The sequence below is a fragment of the Phocoena phocoena genome, chromosome 8 (genome assembly GCF_963924675.1).
Source record: "Phocoena phocoena chromosome 8, mPhoPho1.1, whole genome shotgun sequence".
NCBI lineage: Eukaryota > Metazoa > Chordata > Mammalia > Artiodactyla > Phocoenidae > Phocoena > Phocoena phocoena.
Window position 1 is genome coordinate 103,022,047 of NC_089226.1, and position 9,861 is coordinate 103,031,907.

Here is a 9,861-nt window from a genome sequence, read left to right on the forward strand (position 1 = left end):
AGCTGCTGCAGCCATCTTGCCACCATGAGGGGAGACGCCTCCTGAATATGGATCAAACCAGAGGACAGAGAGCCAGAAGCTGGGGAGAGAGGTCAGCACCAGGCTACAATGTCCGAGCTCTGGTGAAGTGAGCCTCCTGCCCCCAAACCTAAAGCACAAATACCAACCCCCCTTTGCAACAATGTGTGTGAACCTAGAGAATTATTATGCTCAGTGAAATAAGTCAGAGAAAGACAAATACTCTATGTTAGCACCTATATGTGGAATCTAAACAATAAAACAAGTGAATATAACAAAACAGACTCAGATACTGAGAACAAAGTAGTACTTACCAGTGGGAGGAGGAGGGAGGAGAAGCAAGATAGGGGTATGGGATTAAGAGATAAAAACTACTACATATAAAATGGGTAAGCAACAAGGATATAGTGTACAGCAAAGGGAAATATAGCCATTGTTTTGTAATAACTTTAAATGGAGTATAATCTATAAAAGTACTGAATGACTATGTTGTACACTTGAAATTAATATTGTACATCAACTATACTTCAATTTAGAAAATAAAATAAAAAGAGAAATGTTTGGGGTTTTTGTTTGTTTGTTTGTTTTGGCCATGCTGCGCGGCTTTCGGGATCTTAGTTCCCTGACCAGGGATTTAACCTGGGCCGCAGCGGTGAAAGCGCCAAGTCCTAAGCCCTAACCACTGGACCACCAGGGAATTCCCCCCCACACCCCTTTTTTTTTCTTAAGTTTAAGCTGAGGAGAAAACACAGCTTGGGTAGGAAGGAAAGGGAATTACCATTTCTGAGGACCAACTGTGTGTACTTTGACACAGAGATCACATCTAACCCTCTGGCAGCCTCCAAGAGGTTCAAGATCACTGGCCGAAGTAAGCAATGGGGCTGGGATTTGAACTCCAATCCCTTGTCTCTCCTCTGTGCCATACTGACCAACTTGGCCACCCAGCAAGGACAGACTTCAGAGGAGTCCCAGGGAGCAACCCAGGTGCCTGGGAGCATGTGGGAGGAGGGGATGCCTGGGTCTGTTGGGGCAGGTCGGGATGAAGAGGGCACCCAGATGGGCCCAGCCTCCCAGGACATCAGGGATGACAGATCCAGGGCTCTGGTGAGGCGTGAGGATTGGAGGTGTTGATCCAGGGGTCGCCTGCATAGAACTCATTATGCTCAAGAGAACCCAGAGCACTGGGAGTCTGGCCGAGGAGAGGGGAGACCAGAGGGGGAGCTTACGTGCCTGGCCTCAGAGTCCGGAGGTCGCTGGGGTGGGACTTAATCACCCACGCTCAGGCATTTGGGCCCCTCTGTCACCCTGGCCTCATCATTCTAGATCTTCTTTCCCTGAGCGGCCAGGCCTATCTATGTCTGCTCCCTCTGGGTCTGCCCTGGAAATGCCAGGGCCCCATGGGCCTCAGGGCTGGTCTGCTCTGGGACCCACTGGGCCCACGGCCAGCTCTGGACTCCCCACCCAGACCCACCCTCCTTCTCCTGTCAGCCGGGAGCCCGCCTAACAAACAGCTGAGAGCCATGCAGCTGCCGGGCCCCAGGGCCCCTCAGGGGTCTTGGGGACAGCTGCTGGTCCATGACCCCGCTGACCCCTGTCCCCGTGCACTGCTCCCTGAGAGCCTGGGCATCTGCCCCGAGCCTGGCGGGGCCCCGCAGAGCCCAATCTCTCCTGCTGGCTCCCGTGGCTCCCAGATCCTCCCAGGGTCTGAGCATTTCTCACTGAGAGAGAGAACTGAAGGCCTGCAGGGCTGAGTCAGCAGGCCCTACCCCCAGGAAAGAGGGAGAGCAGGGCGGGCAGAGGCAGTCCCGTAGCAGCCCCTCTCTGCTCCGGGAGCTAGAGGAGCCCTGGGCCAGTGTCTGGAAGGCTCAGCCATGCCTGAGTCCTGGGGGGCTGCTCCCGGGGCCCACTTTCCCGTGAGATCTGGAGTCCTCTTCAAATGTTCTTCTTCTTAGCCTAACTTCCAAAATATACAAATAGCTCAAACAACTCAATAACAAAGAAACAAACAACCCAATCAAGAAAGGGGCAGAAGACCTAAATAGACATTTCTCCAAAGAAGACATACAGGTGGCCAACAGGCGCATGAAAAGATGCTCCACATCGCTAATTATTAGAGAAATGCAAATCAAAACTACAATAAGGTATCACCTCACACCGGTCAGAATGGCCATCATTAAAAAGTCTACAAATAACAAATGCTGGAGAGGGTGTGAAAAAAAGGAAACCCTCGTACACTGTTGGTGGGAATGTAAGTTGGTGCAGCCACTATGGAGAACAGTACGGAGGTTACTAAAAATAGAACTACCATGTGACCCAGCAATCCCACTCCCGGGCATATATCTGCACAAACCTATAATTCAAAAAGATACATGCACCCCTATGCTCATAGCGGCACTATTTACAATAGCCAAGATATGGAAACAACCTAAATGTCCATGGACAGATAATGCCATTTGCAGTAACATGGATGGACCTAGAGATTATCACAGTAAGTGAAGTAAGTCAGACAGAGAAAGACAAATACCACACGATATCACTTATATGTGGAATCTAAAACATGATGCAAATGAACTTATCTACGAAACAGAAACAGACTCACAGACATAGAGAATAGACTTGTGGTTGCCAAGGGGAAGGGGAGAGGGGGAGGGATGGATTGGGAGTTTGGGACTAGCAGATGCAAACCATTATATATATGTGTGTATAACTGAATTACTTTGCTGTACAGCAGAAACTAACACAACATTGTAAATTAACTATACTTCAGTAAAATAAATTAAAAACAAAATAAATGAACAAAGAAACCCCAAATGTTCTGACCTTAGATTATTTCCAATCACAGTGGTTTACCTCTGGGGATGGGTGTTGGAGAACCAGGGGTCAGGGCTCGGAGGATTATTTGTCGTGTCCATTCTCACATCCTGCTTGACATCTTTTGCCATGTGCATGGATTATTTTAAAAGAAAGAAAAAAATATGTGTGTGTGTGTATACACACAACTCTCTTGCCCTTCTGCTCCACGATGCCTGCTCCCTGAGGGCAGGGACCCTGTCCCGTCCCTGTAGAGTGCCTGGCGCACAGTAGGCCCACAAGAGATACCTGCCGAAGGGATGCCTTGTCATGAAACATCCACCTGGGCCCCAGCGCATCAGTTCCCACGCCTGTTCTCACGCCTGCTCCTGTTCGCAGACACTTGCAGGGGTGCCGGCTCTGTGTGGGGATCTCTTCTCAGCATCGGGATGCAGACATGTACCACCAAATGGACAGAATTCCTGCTCCACCTAGAGGGGGCGCCAGGGAAGCACCGAGAGTCCCTGTGCCTCAAACAGAGGTAGCCCACTCCAGGGTCTTTTTTTTTTTTTTGGCTGCATTGGGTCTTTGTTGCTGCGTGCGGGCTTTCTCTAGTTGCGGCAAGCGGGGATTTCTCTTGTTGCGGAGCACGGGCTCTACGCGCATGGGCTTCAGTAGTTGTGGCACGTGGGCTCAGTAGTTGTGGCTCTCGCTCTCTAGAGCGCAGGCTCAGTAGTTGTGGCGCCCAGGCTTAGTTGCTCCACGGCACGTGGGATCCTCCCAGACCAGGGCTGGAACCCTTGTCTCCTGCACTGGCAGGCAGATTCTTAATCACTGCACCACCAGGGGAGTCTAAACTGCAGGCTCTTTTACTTCCTAAACCCTCGTCTCGTATTTGCCCCCTGTTTGCTACCCACGGTACCCTGCCCTTCATTCATTCATCTGTTCATTCATTCACATTCATTGGCATCCACTCTGGGGAGGCAACAGTTGTTACAGCCCAGTGGGGGATGGACATGAATCAGATGACGATGGCTCAGAGAGGACCGTGGTCCGGAGTTTCTCCGAGGGAACTCGACATCGACTGGGGTCCGGAATGGTTCCCCGAGGGGAGATACCATGGCTGAGACCTGCAGGAATCGCAGGAGGCAGCCGGTGAAGGAAAGAGCCGTGTAAGGAGCCCGTCCTGGAGGCTGGGTGTGCTCAAGGCTGGAGAAGAGGGAGCCGAGAGGTGGCTTGAGGCTGGAGGCCAGCAGGGTCCCTGACCAGGGTTTGTGGCCACTGAAGCATGTGAGCAGGGGCGTGTGGCCGTCAGGTTGGTGTTTTGCATCAGTCACGATGTGGGGTGGAGAGTGGGCAGGGCCCCTGCTGGGATCCTCCATCTCCCTTGGTGGCCCCACTGTTCTCCCTTCCCTCCCTGCCCCCTCTCAACACCCAAGTCACCACGCTGGACCGGCCTGAGCCCGGTCCTTCCTCCCTGGCCCCTGTGACCCATCTGTCACCAAATTCCAATCTTTCGACCTCATCACCTCCAGCGCCGTCTTTCCCACCACAGCTCAGAGCCAAGTTCCGTCTCTCTCTTGATCCATCCCCCCCCAAAGTGGCACCTGCGTCCAATCAGGCCTCCCTCCACGTCCCCTTCTCTGAATCGATCCTCTTAAGCATAATTCTCTATTTCCTTTTCCAGTTCATGGAAAAGGAAATAGAAATGGCCCTGAAACCTATGAAAAACGGCCAAACTCACTTATAAGAGAAACACAGATTAAAACCACACTGAGGCTCCTTTGTCTTTAGTTAGTGTTTACCTACCAGAGTGACACAAATCAAAAAGGCTGAGAACCAGTTGCCAGTGAGGCTGAGGAGAAATGGGCCCTGTGGTCCCTATGGGGGCCTGGACCTGGCACATCACCTGAGAAAGACAAGTGGACAGAGCTGACCAAATGACAACAGAGAGTGTCCTGTGACCCCCAAGTCCCTATGAACTTATTCTTCAGCTGTGCTCACACGAGTGTGTAACAGCATCTGTGCAAGATGGCAGCACTGCTTGTCACAGGAAAGGGCTGGGGACAACCTAAACGTCCGTCACCTGAGGCCACGGGGGTGGCTGATGGGCTGAAAGGCCCTTGTCCAGAACAGAGGGAGTGGAGAGGGGGCTTGAGGCTGGAGAGGCCATAATTTGCATAAATTATGGTACACCCCATGTGAAATACTATGCAGCTGTGAGAAAATGAAACTGACGATATACTCTATGAACTGACATGAAGTGGTCATAGATATAATGTCAACTGAAGAAAGGAAGGTGCCGGACAATGTGAATAACAGAGGCTCAATAAATTGTGGCTTCCCGTGGCTCCTGCAGAATCACCCCCATCGCCCCCGGCAGTGGGGCCTGTCCTCCCCCTGCTCCCACCAAGGTCTGCTGTACTTTGGGGCTCTACTTGTCTAAATATTGCCATTTGTGTAAAAAAAAAATGGACGGGGCTTTGCTTGCGTGTGCAAAGAGTATCTCTAGAAGTGTTTACAAGAAACTGATAACGCTGGTTGTTTGTGGAGAGGAGAACTGGTGCCTGGGGAACAGGGGTAAGAGGGAGACGTTTTGCCTCTTGTGATTTCTTCTTTTATATTTTTATTTATTTATTTATTTGGCAGCTTCGGGTCTTTAGTTGCAGCACACGGGATCTTCGTCACGACATGCGGGATCTTTCGATGTGGCGCGTGGGCTCTTCAGCCTGCTGTGATTTCTAAATTGTGAACCACACGAAAGCATTACCGTGTCAAAAAGATAGTTTAAATTTAAAAAATGCAATTCTGGTCATGTCGCACTTCTGCACAGATCCTTGATTCCCTCCCACAGCATTCGGCAGCTATCGTGAGCTATTGTCTGCTTTTAATTATTTTTTAATGGGCAAGTGACAGAAACCCAATTCCAACAGGACTAAACAAAAACTGTAAGTTGTTGGTTCATATAATGGATGTCTGATTCAGGCATGGCTGGATCCAGAAGCATGAACAATGTTATTGAGAGTCATTCTCTTGGCTCAGCTTTCCTCTGTGCTGGCTTTATTCTTGGACAAGCTCTTCCGTGAGTTGACAGCCCTGAGTTGACATCTTGGCATCTGTCACCCTAATAGTCACCACAAGTTCCCAGGCTGAAGCCCACTGCTGACATGCCCATCCCTAAACCATCCCTATGACTCAGATTGGATAGGCTGGGGCCTCAGACCCACTTTTAGAGCTTGGAGGCAAGGTCAATCATACTGGAGACTCTGGAAAATTGAGGGGTGGTCAGCAGAATAAGAGGAATGGGAGCTGGGCAAGGATAATGGTGCTCGCCAGCTACCCTCCTGGTCTTTCCCCCTCTCCTATGCCATGGTCTGCTGGACACATCTATCTTGTTTCCCGCTCACACCATGCATCTACTTGCACTCCTTCTGGCCTTTGCCTTTGCCTCTCCCTGCTCCCCCTGAAATATCCTTTCCTTTCTCTGCCTGGCAAATTCCCACTCATCCATTAATACCCTGCTCAAATATCATCTCCTCTTGAAGCCTTCCTAACTCTTCCATCTGTTTCCCCACCTCTAGCAGAACAAATCCTTCTTACCGCTGTTCTTTTTGGTTCTTCACTCAATCCATAGTCGCTCACTGAGCCTTGTCTATGCTGCCTGGGATAGAAAGAGGTAAATCAGAACTGGCCTCTGCTTTCAAGGACCTCCATTATGGCACAGGATGTGCTGTTTTAGAATTGGTTATTTGTTTTACTCAGGGTATGTGTTCTCTGAGGGCTGGGCCCAGCCTTGACCCTCTGTGTCTTCTCCAGTTAGCACAGCTCTAGGCACAAGGTAGATGCAAATGAGTTTTCAAAATGAATAATGACAAGGTGCCTTGAAGGGGTGGGAAGTGTTGAAAACAATGCCTGCTAACTCTGTGTTCCCCAGGCCAAAAGACAGCCATGTGGCTTGGATGTTCCCAGAGGCCTCTGGGAGGAAGTGCCTCAGTCCCTGCTGGGACAGGGCTGTCACCACTCCGGAAACCCCCATGGCCCTGGGCCTGGGGCCAAAAATCCAGACCCAAAGGAAAGTCCCCCAGTAAGGCCCTGCCACCCAACTCCCAAGGAGGGGTCCAAGGCAGAGGCAGAAGCTGGCGGTAGCTTCGAAGGGACTCTCATCTCGAATCCCAGCCTCTGCCAGGTCAGAGTTCTATGAAGGCAAGTGAAAAGCGAGGAGGGCAGGGCTGGAGTTGGCAGGAGCCCAGGGGAGGAAGGAAACAAGAAACAATCAAGGAAAAATCCAAACCAGGCCTGGGGTTGGCTCAGGCCACGGAGCCCTGCAGGCTGAGCTCAGGCTGTGTGGAGGAGGCTTCCTAGGGGTGGACGGAGCTCCTGCCCTGCTCCCTGTCTCCCTGTGGCAGGGGATCAGGGTGGCAGGGGCTGAGGCCCTTCCAGAGACCTTGTCTCCTCGCACTGCCCCCTAGACGCCCCCAAGAGTATCACCACCCTTCCCTTTTGACTCCCTGCTCTTAGACCTGTCCCCAGACTCCTGGTCCCCTCAACCCACCTGCCTCCCTAGGTCCCCGGGTGGGCGGGGCCGAGGAGAGCTGGCTCCGGCCTGGGAGTCCTACCCCTCTGGCTCAGTTCCTCCGTTCTTCCAGGCTAACCTCGGAAAAGGGGGCCTCGGACTCTATCCCCCAGGGCCTTTGGGGGCTGGAGCTGCTGACGTGGGTGATTTTCAGGAAGAAGAGGCTGGGCGGGGAAGGAAGGGCTGAGTCAGTCCCTGTGTGGTGATTACAGGCCCTGCGGGTGCTGGGAGTTGCTGTGGGACTGGGGGGCAGAGGGGTGGGGACTGGGCTTATCTCAGGATCAAGGCGAGGCTCCAGGCTGAGAAGAAGGAATTTGAATACCACATTTTTTTTTTTGGATTTTTTGGCCGTGCCGCACAGCATGTGGGATCTTAGTTCCCTGACCAGGGATCGAACCCATGCTCCCTGCATTGCAGGCACAGAGTCTTAACCACTGGACCTCCAGGGAAGCCCCTTGGGGCATTGCTCCACCCAGGCTTCCTTGCCTCTAACCTGTCCTGAATGTCCCTCAGGGTCCTACCCCCTCAGACACCGGGGTGTCCAGGAGTCCTTCCAGCAAGAATAGTTGAGGCCCTGGCTGAGGCAGCAGACCCTCAGTCAGGCTGGGCAGGGGGCACTTGGCCTGAGTGTCCACGGGGTCAGAAATGCAGGACACCCTGGCCCTCCCATGGCTCAGGATCCCGGCCTCACCACCCATACTTGGGCCTTTACACACTGCCTGAGAAGTTGCATAAAAAAGCCAGTTTTAGTCAATGAAATCCTGTTTTATAAATGCTCATTAATTGCATGGCAACACTGGGAGTATCTGCAAAGATCTCGTCCATTCAGCAGAGCTGAGAGCTGCCAGCAGTCCCATCCCCAGGGATTCCTCGGGCCCCAGCCAAGTGACGTGACCGCATCTGTGAATGGGGAGAATGAACCACCTACCTGAGTGCTTGCAAAGCACAGAACCCAGTGCCCGGCACAAAGCGGGCCTTGGATGTGGGCTTTGTGGGGGCCGTATCTCTGGCTGATGGCAGGAGAGCAGCACAGGGAGCCGGCACTGGGCGGAGCCACGTCACAGCCAGGTGGGATTAAAACAGTCCCCAGAGCGCAGTTCCTGTGGCTTTGGGTCCTGGTTGGGAGGATGGCTAGTCGCTGAGGGAGGGGTCCGGGGGTTGGGTCAGGCTCGGGGGCCAAATCTGCTGCTCTCTATCCATCCCCCAAGGCTCCCCAACTGCACAAACACACACACACACACACACACACACACACACACACACACATATCCCAGAACCTCTCCAAAGGGCTCTGGAGTTCGTTCCTGGCTTTGAGTGACCTTGGATGAGGGTCTCTGCCTCTGCAAGCTTTCATCTCTGGAACTTTGTTTTGCCACCAGCCCTGAATGGAGCTCCTGACCTTCCCCGAGCCCCTTCCTCCAATGGAGGACGCTCAGCTGATGGGCGGGGCTGCGTCTCAGCCTCACTCTTGCTGGCTCCGGGGGGGGGGGGGGGGGGGGGGGGGGGGGGGAGGGGGGGGGTCATTATTAGAGTCATCTATGCATCATTACTCATTCCAGGTCAGGTGACAAGGCCAGTCACCACCCCCCAAAGCTCCTGTTATAATGTTTCCATGAAACTCCTGCCTGCGGGGACTGTGTGGTCCCATCAACAATACACTCGCAAGTCCCTTCTCTTGCTTGGGACTCATGTAACTCCCGTTTTACAGGCAAGAAGGCTCAGAAAGGGACTGTCCTTTCTTCGTCTGTGGCCACAGAGCAAGTCAGCAGCACAGCGAGCTCAGAACCTGGGTCTGTGGCTCAGAAGCAGTGCTCAGGGCCTGGCACCTAGCTGTCACCCTACCTGGCTGTGTGTGGGAAGGAAGGCAGGGTGGGGGGTGACAATGGCTGGGTGAGAAGACTGAGTGGGGATGAGGGCCCAGAGCCAGCATGTCTTGCCACTTGCAGTCTAAGTAGATCACTGTCAGGGCCCGAGCTTCGGTTTCCATTTCTGTAAAGGGGGATAGTGATGCTGGCTCTGCCCACCTTGCTGGGCTCTCAGAGGATTTGAGGAGCTCAGGGGCAAGAGGCACTTGGTAAGGGGCACAGGCAAGCCTGGGTGGGTGGATTCTTGGCAGAACCTGGGTGGCAGGAAGGGAGAGAGGTACAATACTTACCCACACACACGACAATTTGGCGCAGGGCCCCATTCCTCCACTGTCCAGGCCTCAGTTTTCCTCTGAGCCACCAGGCCAGTCCTGGCAGAATCCACCTGACTGATGCTCCCTGGGGAGTTAAAGGAGGGGCCCGGAAGGCTCAAGCTTAAAACCTGAAACTTCCCTGTATTCGTTTTCTATTGCTGCTGTAACAAACCACCACAAACTTGGGGGCTTAAAACAACACAAATTTATTAACTTACGGTTCTGTTGGTTTGAAGTCCAACATGGGTCTAAAATCAAGCGGTCAGCTGGGCCGTGTTCCTTCTGGAGGTTCTGGGGGAGA